This window comes from Triticum urartu, chromosome 2A (genome assembly GCF_056163025.1).
Source record: "Triticum urartu cultivar PI428250 chromosome 2A, HENAU_Tu73, whole genome shotgun sequence".
In the NCBI taxonomy this organism is placed as follows: Eukaryota; Viridiplantae; Streptophyta; class Magnoliopsida; order Poales; family Poaceae; genus Triticum; species Triticum urartu.
In genome coordinates this window covers 439042169-439062121 of record NC_141874.1, presented here as the reverse complement: position 1 = coordinate 439062121, position 19953 = coordinate 439042169, and the positions used below count along the sequence as shown (strand labels likewise).

Sequence of the window (19953 nt, the reverse complement as noted above, 5' to 3'; positions counted from 1 at the left end):
GACCCCTAGGGTCAGCGCTACGCACGGCCGCCAACACATAACCTACAAACACCAGAAACTATTTGCAACTCCTGGATAGAGTACTAGGGTGATTAAGAAGCCGAGAGGGTCCATTGGTTTCGGGCCCAATGTACGGTAGTAACTGCATCTTAAATCACACATACAGATCTCAGTTCTTATGGACGGCCTCAATGAAACAACCCACCATGTACTCCTACGTGGCCTCTCATCGATACCTTTACCAAAACATGTTCAACACATCCCTCATATTACCGACATAATCATATCACTCTAGCCCATCACCTAGATGAACCAGACCTGACACAACTCTAAGCATAGCAGGCATAGCAAGGTAGGAATCACATACATGGCTCAATCAACCCCTACACATGCTAGTGGGTTTCATCTAGTTACTGTGGCAATGACAAGTCATGCAGAGGATAAGGGCTCAGCTACCGTAGCACACAGCAGTTTGAATCGCGTTGTCTTAATGCAGTAAACAAGAGCAGAAGCGAGAACATGGGTTTGTATCGGAATGATCAATGGGTTGCTTGCCTGTTGTAGTGGTAGTAGGGTACTGCCCTTTAGACGGATACTCGGGGATATCCTCGGAGGCAGAACCTACCACGAAAGACACATCGAACATAATCAACACATGGCAATATGCAACAATATGATGCATGCTATGACATGGCAACATGAAAGTGTCTTGGCCTAATGCAAGCTAAAACATAAAGGGATGAACTCATTTGAATCAAAGATTCAAATATTAGCTCATTAAACATGGCCTTATTAGTGCATAACCTTATTCTGCTTAAACAGCAAGGTTAACTTGTTTTTTCATGCATGAAACCATTACAGATGGATATATTGAATTTTTCTGATCATTTTTCATATATAAATCTTTGCATTTGGAGCTATGGTTGATTTTCTATGATTTTTAGAAGTTTTGACTATTTTCTGGAATTTTCTATTAAAGAATAAATCCAGTAATTGAATTAATGCGTCAGCACTGCGTCACTGTGACGTCAGCGGGTCAAAGGCGCCAGCCCAGGTCAAACCTGACTGGTGGGCGCTCTCTGTCAGCGTCACCACTAGTTAACAGAATTAGATTAACACTAATTAGCTGTCAGTGGGGCCTGGGCCCACATGTCAGTGACTGAACTAATTAAACTTAGTTAAAACTAATCCTAAACTAATTAGCAGACCGGCCCCACCTGTCATAGACTCAGGGGGGGTCTACCTGGGCCCACACAGGGGTCAAACTGAGTCAAACTCGCCGGTGGCTTGACGCCGGCGATGTTAGACGCGGCGGAGGGCTCGGGTTTGCATTTCCGGCGACCAAAACAACGGCGGAGAGCAGCTACTTGACGCGGGGAGCGAGCCGCATCATTTGGTGGAGGAAGTGGGGCTCGAGGAGGCCGGAAACGACGCCAGCGACGACCTTGGCGGTCGCCGAAGTTCGGGCGTGGATGAACCCGGTGCTACGGGGCACGGCGAGGCGCGGGGAGTGGTGCGTTAGGCTCCTGGGAGCGCGTGGAAGACGAAGGCGTGCTCGGATTCGAGCTTACGCGCCTGTGGCCACGGCGGCGACATGGTCGGTGGAGCTGAGCTCTCGGCCTCGATGGCAGAGGGGGTTGGAGGACGTGGACGAGCACGGGGAGAGGGGCGGAGGAAAGATGGGCTCACAGGGAACTCGCGGAGCAGGCTAGTGAGCTCGGGAGGAGTTGAGGCCGGCGAATCGAACGACGGCATCCGGCGGCCGTAGACGGGGAAGAAGGTCACCACGTCGTCTTGGGGTCGTACGATCTTGCGTGGGTCGACGGAGAGGTCGGGGACGGCAGCGCAGAGCTAATGGGCTTGTCGGAGAGGCGAGGGGGTGGCTCTGGTGTCGACTATGGCGAACGGCGGGACAATGGCTCTCGGTGCGTGCAAGAGGATTGCCAGAGGAGGGAGAGGAGCACGGGGAGAGTGAGGGAGGGACAGAGGGGGACATGGGGGTCGGCGTGGCACCCCTAGACGCCTCCAGGGCGTCGGCGGAAGCAGGAGGTGGCCGGCGTGTGGCCGCGGGCGCCGGCCACGCGTTCCTCGTCCTCCTGGCGGGAGGAGGACGATGACTGGCAAGGCCAGTCGGCTGGGCCAAGCCAGGTGGGCTGGGCCAGCACAGGTGAGGCCCAGGTGGGTTTCCCTCTCTCCCTTTTTTTCTTATTTGTTTCTGTTTTCTATTTTTTTTCTGCAACTGTTGGGCTTTATTAAAAAAATACTAAAGCGTTTCCAAAAATCCTGAAAATAATTATGGGCTCTGTTTAGAATATTTCCAACAGCAAACATTTATTTCCAGAATTATTTGAGCATTTAAATTATTTTATAGCATTTAAATGCCCAAATTCAAATACTTATGATTTAATTCAATGACCTTCTGTTGACCTAGAAAATTGTGCACCAATTTTGCTAGAGGTTCCAACCCAAGACAAAGAGAGTGAACTTTTTAGAAGGGCATTTCAGGTTCATTGAAAATAATTTTAGTAAACCCTAGTTGTTTCCAGGGGGGTGTTGGGGTTCTGTCTTCCCCATTTCAAATTTAAGAGGAATTTAAACATGATGCACACTCTAATGCTTGAACTAGCTAGGGTGTGACAATAGGTGGCTGTTTGTTTGCGATTCAGATTTTCAGAGGAGTAGAATCCCGGAATCAGAAGCCAAATGTCAGCGTCCCTGACAGGAGCGACCCACCAGGCAGTGTCAGCAACCGCATCGCTGCTGCTCCGCGCACTCCCCGGCTCAAGAAGCCCAACCCAAGAGTCGTGGGCCAGACTGGGTCAGCTGAAGCCCAACTGCACCGATACTTAAGGGAGGAGGAGGAGCTGCACGGGCATCCAGTGGATCACGGAAACGGCGGCTTGGCTCTTTTCCCCTTTCCCCTACCTGTCTCGCGACGAACCCTAGCTCTAGAATTCTTGTAACTTGCCTGTAATCGCCACAAAACTTGTATCCGCGAGTGATTGCCGCTAGTAATCGAGAGAGTACCTACCCATACCCTAACATCTGGTATCAGAGACCAGAAATTCCTCACCACCCCGCCACCCTAGCGCAAATCATCGAGACCAGAGGCCTTCGTCAAGCTCGTACGCACTTGGTAGCCATGGATCCGGCGATCGAAGCCTTCCTCGACCGCCTCGACAACACCCTCAAGGCCCCGAACAAGGCCATCACGGAGATCCAAGTCCCCACCGCCAAGATCGACGATCTGGTTCACTGGTGCCCAGATTAGGAGAAGCGGGTGGTCGACCTTGGCGACACGGTGGCGGTGCTCTAGATGGCGCAGCCGCCCGCAGGCAACGTGGGTGAGGAGCTTCGAGAGGTGATCCAGAAGCAGGGCCCTTCTGCGACGACCGGCGTCCTTCCGAGGGCCGGTGGCGGCGCGGGCACCGAGCTTCAAGGGGCCAGTGGCCACGGCGTGTTCAATTTGCCACGGGGGAATGTGGCAGCGTCCTTCCAGACGCCGCCGCCACCCCCGGCAACAGGTCTGTCATCCTCTCTGACCACGTCTCCGTCCTCCTTGTCGCCGTTTGCACATGCGAGTCAGCTGCTAGCAGGTTTAGGGCAGTCCCACCCATCCATCGCCTTCCCACAGTTCATGGGCGACAACCCAAGCTTGTGGAAGACGATGTGCAAACAGTATTTTCAGATGTTCGGTATCCTACCGTCGTTTTGGGTTCCCATGGCGGCCCTGAACTTCTCTAGCTCAGCTACCGTATGGCTGTAGTTGGTTCAGAAACGTTTAGCAGAGTTCGATTGGGAACAGTTTACTGCCTTACTGGCGACACGTTTTGGTCGCGATAGGCATCAAACGTTGATCAGACAGTTCTATTCTGTTCGACAAACCACTTCTGTGGCGCATTACATTGAGCAGTTTGAATTGATTATCAACCATTTGGCTTCCTACTCTGACACCATTCATCTGTTTTACTTTCTAACTCATTTTGTCGAGGGCCTACAGAAGGACATCAGAGCGGTGGTGCTAGTTCAGCGGCCGCCGGACTTGGACACGGCATGCGCTCTGGCGTTGCTCCTAGAAGAGGTGATGGAAGGATCGTTTGGCTCACTACCCCGACCACCCGAGAAGGCACCAAGACAGGGCACTCCCCTGCCCCTGCCCCTCCACCAGTGCGAGCGGTACCACCAGCACCAGCGGGAGATCGCGGCGGCACGGATGCCGCTCGCGCCGATCAGTCCAAGCTCAAGACTCTGTGGGACTACCGACGCGCCCGTGGGCTGTGTTTTAAGTGTGGCGAACGGTGGGGGCACGATCATGTGTGCCCCACCACAGTCCAACTGCATGTTGTCGAAGAGCTGTTGGATATCTTCGGCATTGACAGTTTCGTTGACACTCAAGTGGGTTCAGAGGATGGGATTCAGGATACAGCCATGGCCATTTCAGTTTCTGCAGTAACAGGAGGAGTGTCAGCCAGAGCTTTTCAACTTCGAGCATGGGTGCAAGGGCATGAAGTACTCATGCTGGTCGATTCAGGCAGCTCCAATTCTTTCATCAACGAGCACTTGGCACGCGAAATTTTAGGGGTCCGCTCTCTGCCTAAACCTAGCCGTGTGCGTGTGGCAGATGGAGGAGAATTGCTCTACACTGAGGTCGCCTCGCATTGTGCTTGGTATGCTCAAGGGCAGGAGTTCTATACGGATCTGAGAGTACTGGCCTTGGGCACGTATGACGTCATCCTCGGCATGGACTGGCTAGAAGAGCACAGCCCGATGCAGGTCGATTGGCGCGCTCGTTTCATTGAGATACCCACTCCAGCAGGCCCGCTGCGTCTTGTGGGGCACGATGCGGCTTCCACCAATTGCCAGACCATCAACAGTTTGCAGTTGCAGAACCTATGCAGCAACGGGTCGATCACTCATGTTATTCATCTCTGTGTGGTTGCTTCACAGCAGGAAGAGTTGGAAACGACACCAGCATGCATCCAAGAAATCATAGATCAGTTTCCAGATGTGTTTGAGGAGCCGGTCGGTCTCCCACCTAGGAGGGCATGCGACCATCGCATCCCTCTGATTCCTGGGGCGAGACCAGTCAATGTCAGGCAGTATCGATACAAACCAGAGCAGAAGACGGAAATAGAGGCTCAAGTTGAGGCACTTCTGAAATCTGGAGTCATTCAGCGAAGCAACGGTCCATTCTCATCCCCGGTCATCCTGGTTAAGAAAAAAGGCGGAACCTGGCGCCTTTGCATAGATTACAGGCAACTGAATGCCATTACAGTCGTCGGCAAGTTTCCGGTCCCAGTCATCGAAGAACTTTTGGATGAGCTGCATGGCGCAGTGTGGTTCTCCAAACTCGACTTGCGCACGGGCTATCATCAGATCAGGCTCGCGCCGGGGGAGGAGTACAAGACGGCATTTTCCACGCATCAAGGTCAGTTTGAATTCAAGGTTTTGTCCTTTGGTTTGGCTGGAGCACCACCCACGTTCATAGAAGGGCTGACTACAACGCTCAAACCAGTGATGCGCGTTTGCGTTCTCTGTTTCTTCGATGACATACTGATTTTCAGCGCCACACTAGAGGAGCATAAGTGCCACGTGAGGCAAGTGTTGGAATTGCTCCGCAAGGATCAGTGGAAGGTCAAGTTAAGCAAGTGCGCTTTCGGGCAAAGCCAGGTATCCTACCTAGGCCATGTCATCAGTGCTCGTGGAGTCGCAACAGACCCGACCAAGATAGCAACAGTGATCAACTGGACCCCTCCGCAAGACGTCAAAGGAGTCCGTAGCTTTTTGGGTCTCGCCGGGTATTATCGCCGCTTCGTGCGCAACTTTGGAATGATCGCACGTCCGCTGTTCAATTTATTGAAGAAAAGCGTGCCATTTCAATGGACTTCAATCACAGAGACAGGTTTTGAAGCAGCAACTGACCTCAGCCCCTGTTGTAGCATTGCCCAACTTTGCAATGCCTTTCACAGTGGAGACATACGCATGTGACACAGGCATCGGAGCAATTCTGCAACAACATGGCCACCCCATAGCATTCATGAGCAAGCCGCTGAGCCCCAGGTATCAGGGGCTGTCAACATACGAAAAAGAATATCTGGCAATCATCGTGGCTGTCGTTCAGTGGCGTCCCTATTTGCAACATGCAGAATTTGTCATATACACAGACCAAAAGAGTCTCACGCACTTGGAGGAACAGCGACTGAATACACCTTGGTAGCAGAAAGCTTTTAACAAGTTGCTGGGGCTTCAGTACCGCATCGTGTACAGGAAAGGGACTGAAAACAACGGCGTGGATGCATTGTCACGAGCCAATCCATCGGAGGTGCTAAATGTGGTCACGTCGTGCCAACCTAGCTGGCTGGAGGATGTTATCAGCAGTTATAACAACAACCCCCAGGCGCATAAGCTTCTGGAGCAATTGGCTGTACGTGATGACCCCAAAGGCAGATTCAAGCTACAGCAAGGCATCATCCGGTTCAGAAACAAAATCTGGCTGGGAGGGGGCACCAACATTCAGCAACGCATAATCCAAGCGTTTCATGATAGTCCAGTGGGGGGTCACTCAGGCTTCCCAGTCACGTACAAGCGCATACGACGCCTCTTTGCGTGGCCCAAAATGAAAGTGCAAATCAAGCAGTATGTGCAGTGTTGTGTCGTATGCCAGCAAGCGAAACCTAATCGAGCAGCCTCACCTGGACTCTTGCTACCCTTGCCAATTCCTAACAAACCCTGGGATATGATATCCATGGATTTTGTGGATGGCCTACCACAATCCAGCCGGTTCAACTGCATCCTGGTGATTGTGGACAAAAGAACCAAGTTTAGCTACTTCCTGCCCCTGGCGCACCCATATACAGCAGCGTCTGTAGCTCAGGTTTTCATCCAACAAGTTTACAAGATCCACGGCCTCCCTGGAGCAATCATATCAGATCGTGACCCTGTGTTCACTAGCCATTTTTGGCAGGAGCTATTCAAGGCCGTAGGCACTCAACTTCGACTCAGCACAGCCAACCACCCGCAGACCGATGGTCAGACTGAACGGGTTAATCAGTGTGTGGAAACATTCTTGAGATGTTTTACTCAAGCTTGCCCGAGGCGGTGGAGTTTTTGGATTCCCCTAGCTCAATTCTGGTACAACAACTCCCATCACTCAGCTATAGGGATGACGCCTTTTAAAGCCATGTTTGGGTACGAACCAAAGCACTGGGGGATCACGGCAGAGAATGCTTGCTCTGTACCAGCACTGCAATCGTGGATTGAAGAACGAGACATCATCCAGGACCTTTTACAGCAGCATTTGAATAGGGCGAGGCAATTGATGAAGAACCAAGCTGATAAAAAGAGGTCTTTCCGTACATTCGAGATTGCTGATCAGGTGTTTCTGAAACTGCAACCCTACATCCAGTCTTCTGTAGCCCCAAGAGCGAACCACAAGCTGGCGTACAAGTACTATGGGCCTTTTCCAGTCATCGCAAAGATCAATGAAGTGGCTTATAAGCTCCAGCTACCTCCGCAAGAGACAATTCACCCGGTGTTTCATGTCTCCTTGCTCCGTCGCGTCCTGAACTCGGGTACGGCAGTCGAACCTCTTCTCCCGCATTGTTCTGATGAACTTGCTGTGCCTGTGAAGATTATGCAGTCACGTTGGAGGCAATCGAAAGGCAAAATGCGCGAACAAGTTCGCATTCGCTGGTCCAACTCCGAGGCGCTGGGTGACACTTGGGAGGACAAAGCTAGTCTCCAGCAGCGTTTCCCGCTTGCGGAGGCTTGGGGACAAGCCTCAGCTCAAGGAGGGGGGATGTCAGCGTCCCTGACAGGAACGACCCACCAGGCAGCGTCAGCAACCGCGTCGCTGCTGCTCCGCGCACTCCCCGGCTCAAGAAGCCCAACCCAAGAGTCGTTGGGCCGGACTGGGTCAGCTGAAGCCCAACCGCACCGATACTTAAGGGAGGAGGAGCAGCTGCACGGGCATCCAGTGGATCACGGCAACGGCGGCTTGACTCTTTTCCCCTTTCCCCTACCTGTCTCGCGACGAACCCTAGCTCCAGAATTCTTGTAACTTGCCTGTAATCGCCACAAAACTTGTATCCGCGAGTGATTGCCGCTAGTAATCGAGAGAGTACCTACCCATACCCTAACACCGAAGCTCAAACAAAGGCCACCTAAGCCGGAAGCCCCCGCCATCGGGTTGCCTCGCGACAGCCGTTGACTCGCCTGGAGGTTCGCGCGCTGCGTTCTTATCTCCGCTGCTGCCGCCTCGTCGTCATCCTGCTGCTGAGTCACTTCATGATGAACCACCGCTCCTGCTGTACTAAAAGAAAGTAAAAGATGCTAGCCGTCTAGGCAAGCGAGATTGCTGTCGGTTGGATTAATGGAATCAAAGTATTACTGGCATATTTGCACATGGCTTGAGGAGAAACATCACAGGGTGGAAAAGTCAATTGGATTTAGTAGTAATCCAAATCAGTGCTCGCGCGGCAACCAAAACCAGGAAAAGCAAATCACAAATTCTGGCACGTTTTGTGCACCTCGGCCGCGAGTTCTAATTGACGGCCTCCTCTGCTGCTCCGGGCTGCCAGCTCGCCTCACCGGGTCAATTCTGCAGCAGCTACGAGCCGTCCTCGTGTTAAAGTCAATCCGTCGGCCCGCCGGTTTCGTACCGTTCCTGAAGCGGCCCCACGGCGAGTTGCTGTCTGTTTCAGCCACCGTTACAGCCTCGCGACCGAGCGTCTCGCCGCTGCCATAATCCGCCTCGCTGCTGCTTCCTGCCGGGTCACCTCCACCCAAGGCCGAAACATCAGTCCAAATTTCGCTCAAGTCACCCTCGCCTGAATGACCACGAGCTGCCACTTCAAGTCGCTGCACCGGCCGGTCGTTGCTAAACCGCCGCCGTGGGCTCGCCCCACCTCCGCCTTGGATGGCCACTGAGCCGCTGTTGACTCCTCCGCGGCCTTGAGTCACCCCAGCTTCACAGCTGCCCGTCTCCACCATTGAGCCGCCGGTCTACGGCGAGCCGCCCTCCGCTATTGTGGCCCACGGTTCCGCGGCAAACCGCGGATGCGTGAATCGCTGGCCCCAACCAGCCTCCCTCTGCGCAAGATCCTGCATCCCGTGCCAGTTCGCCGCTTCGCCTCTCCTAGCTGGGGGTCTCCACGGTGCCCGACAAACCGGAACCACCTTGAGCCACTTCAGCCGCACTCCTCCATGAATCGCCGTCGCCGGTTCACCACTGCTTGAGCCGTTGCCGGGTCACCACGGACTCGCCCTGCTGCTTGTGGGTCGATCCGCCACTGCGAGTCGCCTGGAGCCACCACTCGTTTTGAAGCCTGCCGCCGCGCTCGCCTCAACCCGCCGCTCTACGCCACCACGAGCTCAGCCGCCGCGGTGTCGACCCGCTTGGATCCTAAGCCGCCGCTGGGTCTCCTCCGCTTTAATGCCGGAGTAGGCGCTGAGACTTACCAAACAGCCCCGCGTCGAGCCACTGCCGAAGAGCCGCCCTGTGCCTCCGGGTTTCCCTGCATCGAGCACTGACACATGAAGTGAGCCTCCCTGCTCCATGTCCGCGGCCGCTTCACCTCTGCTCCGGGGCACCCCCGCCTCTGCTGCCATCTGAGCCGCTTGAGCCGGCTACCTGATGCTCTACGCCGCGCCCCTGCAGGCCTTTTTCGCTGTGGAGTTATGATAGCAAAAGCAAGTTCTTCTCGCTGGAGATTGGGAAAGTCAAAGGGTCAGTCTGGTTCATGCATTAGTAGTATAAATTACTACAAATACAAGTACTGCCACTAGTTTGGCGTCATATAAAGAAAAGGAGCAGCGGTGCAAGGGCTACATCACACTTTTTGTTGTATGTCCATCCAATGAAAATACCAGATGCTATCCTTTTTATATATTTTATTAGCACATATTAAATTGTTTGAGAACAGTTACTCTGTCTTTCAATATATTTTATGCAGGACAAAGTCCATCACAAAAGTAGCATCGTACCATGGACAGGAGGTTCGTGCCGGTGTAAACGTTGCAACCAATTATTTCGCCTGCGCCGGTTTAAATGTCGTGGCCAACTCTCGCACCTGCACCGACTACCGCTGCCTCGTCCGAATTGTCAATCCGCACCGGTTTACAAATGTCGCGGCCGACTCTCCCGTCCGCACCGACTTACTAAAGTCGCGGTCGATTCTCCCGCCCGCGCTGACTTACAACGCCGCGGCCGACTCATCTGTCTGTGCCGTCTCTGAAGCCGCGGTCGTCTTTGTCGTCCGTCTCTCGCGGCCTAGTCTACATCAACACACCGGGCCGCACCTGTCTGCATGAGCTGTTTATTGAGTATGAGCAAGTCACAGCTTGGGTAGCCTGGTTTTCTTTCAAATTGGAGGCAAATTATCACCAACCGCCGTTTGCGCTGGATGGATCAATGGACATGCGCACAAATCGCTGCCACTACAGTTTGGTCAACTTCAAACAGCCAGTTGGAAGGAGCCATTGGCCGAGTTGCTGACACGGCTCATACGGAATCATTTATAACCCACCGCAGTCACCTCAATCTTCGGTGGATTTACATCGCGTTATTAACACCGATGATATATACCTTCTGCTATGGTCAAGTACGGAGAATCTCAAGACAACTCCTTGAGTCATCTTAAGACTCGGGGGCTACGATGATATGACGCAGCAAGTCTTGCCAGTTTCAGCAAATTCAAGTGCCCCAGGATGTTGAAGGGAAACCCGGTCCCGGAGGCTACTGTTATATTGATAAAAATTTAAAGGCCGTCAGAAATATTCCGGTTCACAATGATACTTCCGGTCTATAATCCAGCTCAAGGGAAATCTATTCTCCCACAAAGCTCTGAAGCGCTCAAATCCGGTTTAAAAAATGTCCGGTTTAAAAAGGAATTAACTTCTCGCAAGTTCGAGTTGAAAGGCCGTCAGAAAATTTCCGGCTGAAAATGAAGATTCCGGTTTGCAATCCGGTTTAAGGGAAATTTGTTCTCCCACATATCTTGGAAGCTCTCAATATCCGGTTCAAAATCCCGGTTCAAGAAGAATTTATCTCTTGCAAAAAATTAAAAGTTGCCGAAGAGGACCTGCTGCCATGATGTGCGGTTCAAACATGGGTATCATGCCTTATTGGCTTATCATATTATTGATCACTTGGGGGCTTGGTCGTATTCGAACTATAGCTACACCTCTTGATCGGCGCAAGGCCACCAGAAAAATCACTAGGGGGCTTGGTCATATCTGAACCATAGCTACACTTCTTGATCGGTTTGAAACCACAAAAGGGATATCACTGGGGGGCTTGGTCATATCTGAACCATAGCTACACCTCTTGATCGGCGTAAGGCCAACATGAATTCACTTTGGGGCCAAAGAGAGTGTTGCAAAAAGCAAAGACTCAAACATGGGCACCCACTGAGCACAGCTCAAAAAGTTACTTGGGGGCTCTTTGTGCAAAGCAACAAAGAGTTTGAAAGGACCCTTGTAATTGGCTATCAAGCCACGGCTTGGAAGCCTGGTGTATTCACCTAAAACCCCGGGTTAACCTACCTTCATCAAGTAAGCCACTCCTGTCCAGGTAATCCTGGTATGACCCACCGAATGTTTGGCAAGTCAATCTTATACAGACCCTGAACTTGTCAAAGTTAAAACGACGATTGGTTAATTGGAGGCCCATCTTAAAAGGCTTTGTTAAATGGTTTAACTCAGCGGCCTGGCAGCCCATGAAAAGCCTCGATTTGGAGCCTGGCGGCTCGTAAAAAGCCTCGCATGTTCTTTTTGAGTTCTATTTGCCAAGTTTTTTCACCTTTCTTGAGGTTCATAATATCTTCTGGTAAACCAGCATCCTTGACCCGGCTTGGCTCTCAACTACAAGTTGTCACTACATGATCAGTTATAATCCGGCATTCATTAACCCGGTCTGGTTTTGACTAAACAAGTTACCAGTATTATAAGGAAAATCCGGTGTTTATTATATCCCGGTGCGGTTTATTATCATAATCTGGCAAATTAAGGAAGGAGTTCTCAATACTCAAGATTGGGGTTACATCCCTCACTACAAAAGTTGGTTAAACCAACGAGGTGATTCTATGTCACAGGTATCATCTATGTCATATTTGATTATCTTCAATTACAGCCTTGGTTATGAACCCTGGCAATATGTTTGGGCATTATGACCCGCCCACCGGGTTATAAGAATTCCGTCTTACAATGAATGCGCATTAAGTTGCCATCGGCCAAGAGTCGCCGAGTATTTCAACTCCAGATTTATTTATCAACTCATAAAGTATTCAAATCTTTAATAGCCAACATGGCTAGATTTTTATTATGGTTATCAATAACCACTATTACGATTGAGGTTTTTAAAGTCGCTTCAGTGCAATGGATATTATTTTATCAATGGATATAATTTATTCTACAAATGGAAGGAATAGTCCCGAGTCGCTGCAGGCTTACAACCGGCACTTGGGGGCTACATTATTCAAAATTGAGATTACATAAAATATGCAAGTCTCATGTCGCTGCAAGCATGCACCATGACACTTGGGGGCTAATGCAAAGTCATTGTTTGCTCACTTATTGAAGATCCGACTCATCACATCGTAGTAAGCCGGCCCTTGGGGGCTACCAATTGCTCCTGTCAACAATTCAAGGTACACAGATTTTCATCTATTATTGAAGGATCCATTGCTCAGTTGGTAAAGCACAAGGCTCTTAACCTTGTGGACATGGGTTCAAGCCCCATGATGGGGGTTACATCATATGATGTTATTTTCATTGAAGAATATATCAAGTCCCAGCTCAATATTATCTTATTGAGCCGGCCCTTGGGGGCTACATATTGCTGCTCAAGTTTACATGATCATATTTACAAAGTCTTTGCTCATTATTGCATAATAACCCGGCCCTTGGAGGTTAGCAATTTCAAGTCCCAGGTTGCTGCAAGCATGACAACCCGACACTTGGGGGCTACATATGTGGAATACTCAATGCTGACTGGTGATTGAAATGAACAACCTGGATTTCTTCAAGATTGTGACATTCATATTGAAGCAAGTCTTAAGCTGTTGCTTTGTTACCTTCTTAAGACTTGGGGGCTACAAGTTTATAGGCATATAAGAGGTATATTTTCAAGCTTGATGTTAACTACAATTATGACCAGGTTCCATCAATATTTATAAACCGGTAATGATAAACCGGCAAGTTCAAAGTCTTAAACCGGCACAGTTTTACATTCTCAAACCGGCAAGTTCTACATTCTTAAACCGGCTGCAGATCATATGAGTATTTCAAAGGCCAATATTTTGTTAAGCATTGGGAGCTGAAGTCAAAGGAGTTATTCTTCACAATATTTATCTATGACAAACCAATGTCAGCAAATTGATTATGAAGCTGGTCTATTGACTCAGATTTTCTAGAAGGAAATGACAAGGATTTAAAGATGCTCGGGATCAGTTTAACATGGATAAATCCAAATTAAACTGGGGGCTAATGTCGGGGATATACCCCGCGGTATGACCCGGCTGGAGTTGTAAACCGACTGGGACTTGGTAAACCGGCGGAGAGTTAAGACAGAGAGTCAAGACAGATGGCTAAGACAGACGGTAAACCGGCTGGTGTTAAATCGGCAGACAATGTTAAACCGACAGACGTTAAGAATCCCAGGAAAGGAAGTCAAAATAGTTTAAGTTAAAGTCCGAGTTGGACTCCACATGTAACCCGCCCCTTCAACATATATAAGGAGGGGCAGGGCTCCTCAAAGGGGGGGAAGCAAGAAACAATCTCTAGGGTTAGACACAACTAGAGGAGAGCCGGTTTACGGCGACTCCCTCATGATGATAATGAGATCTAACCTCAAACAGCATGTAGGGTTGTTACCGGATGATGTTTCCTGGGGCCCGAAGCTGTCTAAACCCTTGTCCTGTGTTGCGTCTCTCGATTCCGCTCAACCCCTCTCAAGCTACCACATAGATGCGTTGGCCTCGCAACTAAGTCCTCACACTAAGGACATCTGACGTGACAATTCCACGACAGTGCTCGTCCGGAAGAACCGGGACACAATCGCAGTAGTTCTCCCTTTACTACCCTAGCCGATATAGCTGAACGTAAGATAGTAAGCATAGGAGCCGGGCAACCCAACTATTGACCAAAGACATGATTCGGAGCCGATGCATATAATGCTATATGTTCGGGGTGCCGAAATGTCAGATTTCGGGTTCTGGCAGACCCTTGAGGTTCGAACACTTGGGTGCGCGCGGAGATTTCGCCTCCTACCTACCTGCACTCCTCCGCCTTGCTAGGATCTAAACTAAGGAAAGAACAACACAAGAGACACAGGGTTTATACTGGTTCGGGCCACCGTTGTGGTGTAATACCCTACTCCAGTGTGTGGTGTGGTGGATTGCCTCTTGGGCTGATGATGATGAACAATACAAGGAAGAACAGCCTCGCGAGGGTCTGTTCTTGGCTGGGCGATGAACTGCTGGGAGGAGTTCAGTCACCTTTCTCTCTCTCTCTCTGATCGAAACCCCTCTCTAAGGAGCCTCCTTCCTCGAACCCTCTCTCTCCTTCTCTTCTTCTTCGAACCTCTGAACCTCCCTTTGCTCTGTGGGTGGCTAGTCCCATTTATAGAGGCCCTGGTCCTCTTCCCAAATATCGAGCGGGAAGGGAGCCGACAATGGTGGGCTAATTTGAAGGGGGACAACTAGTACTAGCTACCCTGACAAAAGTAGTCTTCGCCTGCACAAAGCTCTGGTGATGACGCCGTCTCGGGCTCCACGATGACCTCCGTCTTGTAGTCCTCATGGTCTTGGTCTCGTTGCACCGAAATGGCAACCTTTGCCTGATGCCTCGATACTCCGCGGCTGCGCTTGCCCCCTTTGCACCAAAGAGGAAAGGAGGACACTACGCGGGCTGGCACCCGCCTGGCACCCTCGGTCGTCATGGCTTGCGTCACGGGCACCCCGTGAGGTACCCCGCCTTGATCTCTCCGCCTCCTCGTAAGCCAGCCTGACGGGGCCATTCCTGAGGAAGCTCCGCATCGTCCGCCCCGCGAGGCTTGACCCCTCACGAGGGTCTTAGGTTTGTGTTGGTGAAGATGGGCCGCGCTGGGCCCCCCTTTGAGCCATGCCGCAGGCCGCTGGCAGGCAAGTCTGGGGACCCCCGTTCCTAGAACGCCGATAGTAGCCCCCGGGCCCAAGGCGCGCCCGGACTTGGCCGTGCAGGGAGGCAGAAGGGCAAGAGCGAAGCGCCACGGGCCCTAACAGCCTATGGCCTTGGGCGCCGCGTGGCGGTTGATTGGACGTGGGCGCCTTAGCAACCGCGCGAGTTGATAAAGGAGCGGCATCCACCTAGGCTTTGCTTCTTGCTTTCCCCGGTTGCTGCTCAGATCCCCTTTCTTGCGTCTCTCCTTCCTTCCTCCAAAATTTCCAGATCCACTCCGACCGTGTGACCCAGGAAGCCATGGCGCCTCGTTAGCCCCCGGCCGTAGCTTGGTACTCGTTTGCCTTGGACCCGTCGAACGTGTCGGAGGCGAGCCTTGCCCGGTTGCGCCGGATGGCGACGGCGCGGGGCATCAACGGGGTGAAGGTGTTTAAAGCCGGCTCCGCCACCCCTGAGGGTCAAGGGAGAACCTTCTATCTGCTCTTCGTAAGTTCCATTGCTGCTGGCCTGGTGCCTCCCTTCTCTGAGTTCTTCTCTGTCCTCCGCCACTATAAGCTACAAGCCCTGCATCTCCACCCCAACTCCGTCCTTCTCCTGGCAATCTTCGCCTATTACTGCGAGGCTCACGTAGGGGGCAGCCCTCAGTGGCCTTGCTGCGCCACTACTTCTACCTCCGGACCTCTCATGGTACTGCTTCCACGTGCACGAGCTTCGTCGCGTATGGTGGCGCCATTGCCATTTCGAACCCCGGGAAAAGGATTGAGGGCTTCAGGAGTAAGTGGGTCTTGGTCGATGCTGGGCGCATCCACCCTCGGCTGATCTTGCCCACGGAGCAGCCCATGAGCTCCAGCAATTGGGGTCGAGCGGAGCTCACGGACACCCGCGCGAAGCTGATGTTGGAGAAGATGGACGCGGATCTGAGGCCGGCCAATATGGCGGCGGCGAAGCTGACCGACGCGTTGCTGCTGAGGGAATTCCTGGAGCACCAGCTGACTCCGCTTCGGCAGTACTCACTTCCGATGTGGAGGCCCCGTCCGAGCCCCGCTGCCTTGGCCGACGGAGATCTAGCTGCGGTCCTCCAATCTCTGGTCGGGGGCGATGTGGCGAGGTTGGCGGGCGCTCCTACGCCCTTGTTCCTCCGCGATGACTGGGAGCAGGTAGTGGAGTCCATGCCCGTCTTCAATGGGGATGGGCCCGTGCCCATGGAAACTGCCGAGGAACCAGTGGACGTGCCCTCCGACGACACCAGCAAAGAGGAGGAAGGAGGGGAGCAGGGAAAAGGGCCTGGCTCTGAGGCGACTGACGGAGAGTCGAGGGCTCCCCTTCCCCGGCGCAGGTCCCGCGTTCTGCGCCTCTCTCCGAGCGATGACGACGAGGATGACGACGAGGATGATGATGAAGACGACGACAAGGACAACGACGAGCAGGACGGCAGGAGCTCACCCCCGATCCCGAAGAAGGACAGGACCGGGCTGATCTCCCGCGGGTCTGCCCCGGCCCCGGGGCGGACTGTAGATGCACCTTCCGCCTCCAAGCTTCCCGAGGTTGACCCTTCCAGCCGGCTTTCAGGCTTCAAATTTGGCCGGAGGCCGCTTGAGCTCACTGGCGACGACCCGTAAGCATTCAATTCTTGTCTTTATTTCTTGCTCTGCTACTGAGGCTTGACGTCTGCATTTCTTGGATAGGCTGGTGCCCGCAGCAAAGAAGCCGAAGGGAGCTCCCGAGGTTCCACCCGTGGCAGCGCCTCTGCCTGCGAAGGAGGGTGACCGCGACGCACAGGCTTCTCCTGCCCGGTCGTCCTCGCGAGGCCTGGCTGAGCCGGCTGGGGCGAGCTCAGCCCCCACGGCCCAAGTGGCCCCCGAGGTGCTCTCGCCCGTCGCCGCCACTACAGCTGTCGGGGCGCGGCAAGCTCCGCCTCAGGATGCTGGGGCCGCGCTGCCGCCTTCTCCTCCTACTCCGCCGGCTGCTGCCTCTCCGACCCCTTCTGCCGTTCTGGATCGTGCTGTTGCTGAGCTGGACCGACTGCGTCAGGATCTTCTTGGCGCCGACCCCCGCTTGGTGGCCGGGCGCTTGGAGCTGGCTTCAGGATGGGTTCGCTCTGACGCTTAGATTCGGGCGGCGCTGGTCCAGGCCTCGACGGCATGCGACGAGGAGAAGCATGCCGTCCTTGAGGCAAAGGCTGCTCACGACGCAGCCCTGGGGGAGGTGGTCGATGTCCGTGGACGTTGCAAGGCGCTGGAGGGCGAACTTCAAGATTTGCGGGACCAGCTCGCGAACGAGGTCCGCCTTCGCCAAGAGCAGGAAGAAGGCGTGAAGGCTCGTAAGGCGGCTCTCAAGGAGAGGGAGGTCAAGCTCAAGAAACGCCACGACCGCCTAGGCGCGCTGGAGCAGGAGTTGGGGGAGAGGAAGGCCAAGCTAGACGACGAGGCCCTGGTTCTTGCCGAGGACCGTGTGGCCTTCATGGAGATGGAGGCGAGGGCTCGCTCCTCACTGAGGACGCTTTACGACAGCGGCCTGGAGAGCCTACTGGCTGGTGCCGAGGACGGCCCCGCCAAGCTGCTTCCCTTCCTGGTTCACGCTCTTGAAGATGTCACCCTTGGCCTTGGCCCCACGGCTGAGGCTGAGGCGCGTGTCCTGTCTTCTGCAGCACTGATGCGGGTCCTCACCCACATCTACCTTCGCGATCCCAGTGTCGACCTCGACAGCCTGCTGGAGCCAGTGTGCGGCGAGCGTGCCGCTGCCGAGGCCGTGAAGGGTCGCGCAGAGGCCCTGCTGGGGAAGTTCCGGGCCTTCAGCACCAAGACGAAGCAAGGCGCCGCCGACCCCACCGCTCCGTGAGGCATACCCAATCCATGCTGCTCCACCGCCGACAAGTGACTCCGTCGCGGCTCCTGTCCTGCCTTTAATTCCTGCACATGTATCATGCCTCGGGGAGGTGTTTAAACTTGCGTTTGGCATTTAGATAACAGTGTGGACTGTAATATTTTCTTTTGAATTCCTTGAAATTTGTGCCTTTCCTTCCTACTTGCTTATGTTCTACGCCGGCAGAGCCCGGCCCCGCACATGCCTCACCCAGCGTTGGTCCCGACCGGAAACCAGGACGGGGCCAAGGAGTGAGGGGCCACGTGACAAGTTAGACTCCTGAGTCGCGATGCTCAGGAGTCCCCCTTGGCACACGAACAGCAAGTAGGGAGGTGTGATGCGGGTGGATCTACCGTTCTACGTCTGCAGAGCCCGGCCGGGCGCGTGCCTCACCCAGCGTTGGTCCCGACCGTAAACCAGGACGGGGCCACGGAGTGAGGGGCTACGTGACCAGTTAGGCTCCTGAGTCGCGATGCTCAGGAGTCCCCCTTGACGCTCAAACGGCCTTCGTACCTTGGCTCCGCTCGGGGAGAGACGCGCGATGAACCAGGCCCGGGGGGACCTGGCTGGGCGGCGTGCGTCTGGGTGTGGCCCAGGCGCAGCCCCCGTGCCCAGCCCCCTCGCGCGGCACTCCCAATGGGAGGCGTTACGATGAGGCTAGACACTGAGCTCTGGGCTCCCTGAGGTTGGTGTGGCCCGGGGGCCACCCTCAGTTGTTTATCACCAGCGTGGAGCATAGATCTACCGTATGTGTACGGGCATAGCCGCTCCTCGGCAGTGTCGCCAGCCAGCGCAGAGCATGGTGCTTCCACTGGTACGTGGGAGGGGGCCCCCCTCCGGGAGGAGCCCCCGGGGTGTGTACATCCCCGCCCTGACACGTGGCTGGCACGGTAGGGCCTGGCGAGGTGTATCTGGGCACTCGTGAGCCAGCGCGGGACTCACGAGGCCCTACCTCTAGGCGGGTTGCGCCTGGCACTGGGCCTTATCTTGTGATGTGTCCCTGCAAATTTGGTTAGATGTCGGCACTCTACGTCCTTGGGTCCCGGCCCTCGAGCTGGTCTCAGCCGTCGCTGGTATGCCAGGTCGCGATGCCATGGACAAGGCCAGAGGGTAAGGGCTGGAGAGCCAGTAAGAGCCCTGAGTCACGATGCTCAGGTACCCCCCCTTTAACGTGCAAGTGGTCGGCATGGAGAAGAAGAGGTGCCGTGGACCGGCATCAAATAATCAAGCATGGTGGGTCTAACGCATAATCGGAAATAAACGCAAATGGGATACATGCCGCTGGGCCTGGCCCGAGCGGCTTGGGGATCATGCAGCCCGAGGGGCGCCCCCAACAAGGTAAGCTAACAACATGGAATAAAAAAGGGATACACGCCGCAGGGACGGACCCACGCGGCCTGGGAATAATGTAGCCCTGGGGGGGCGCTCCCAGCTGGAAATAAAACTCGAAAGATGTCACTTGATGATGTTGAGGATGAAGGAGCGTTGATGTAGCAGGCTCGGTGGGCTGCGGGAGCCGATCCTCACGAGCCCCCAGGCCCAGGGGCCTCGGGAGGCTCCGGAGGCGCTGGCGGCTCCTCACGGGCCATCTCCATCCCTGCCAGGGCTGCGGAACGCCTGGCCTCTCGTGCCTCCGTGGTGCCCCTCATGAGGCGCTGGTACGTGTCAGCCGCGTTCGGCAAGCCGTAAGGCATGCTAACATAGCTGTGGGGCGGGCCTCCATAGCGCCCCACTCGCGAGGGCCAGAGGCGCTCCAGAGAGGCGACTCGGTTGAGCCCTGGTATGTCAATGCAGACGTGCAGCCCACCATCCTCGCCTGGATGGGGAGCCACTGCTGGTAGGCGGCGGCTGCCTTTCATGACTCTTGACTCCTGTAGCTCCTGAATGGCCTTGCTGACGAACTCCTGAGGGTCTGGATCTCCTTGCCTTGCTCCT

General features: G+C 54.0%; 1 pseudogene; it reads left to right on the top strand.

Moving 5' to 3' along the window:
* Window positions 1-3316: 3316 nt before the first annotated feature.
* Window positions 3317-19953, top strand: part of LOC147985389 (uncharacterized) — a 29296-nt pseudogene continuing 12659 nt past the window's right edge.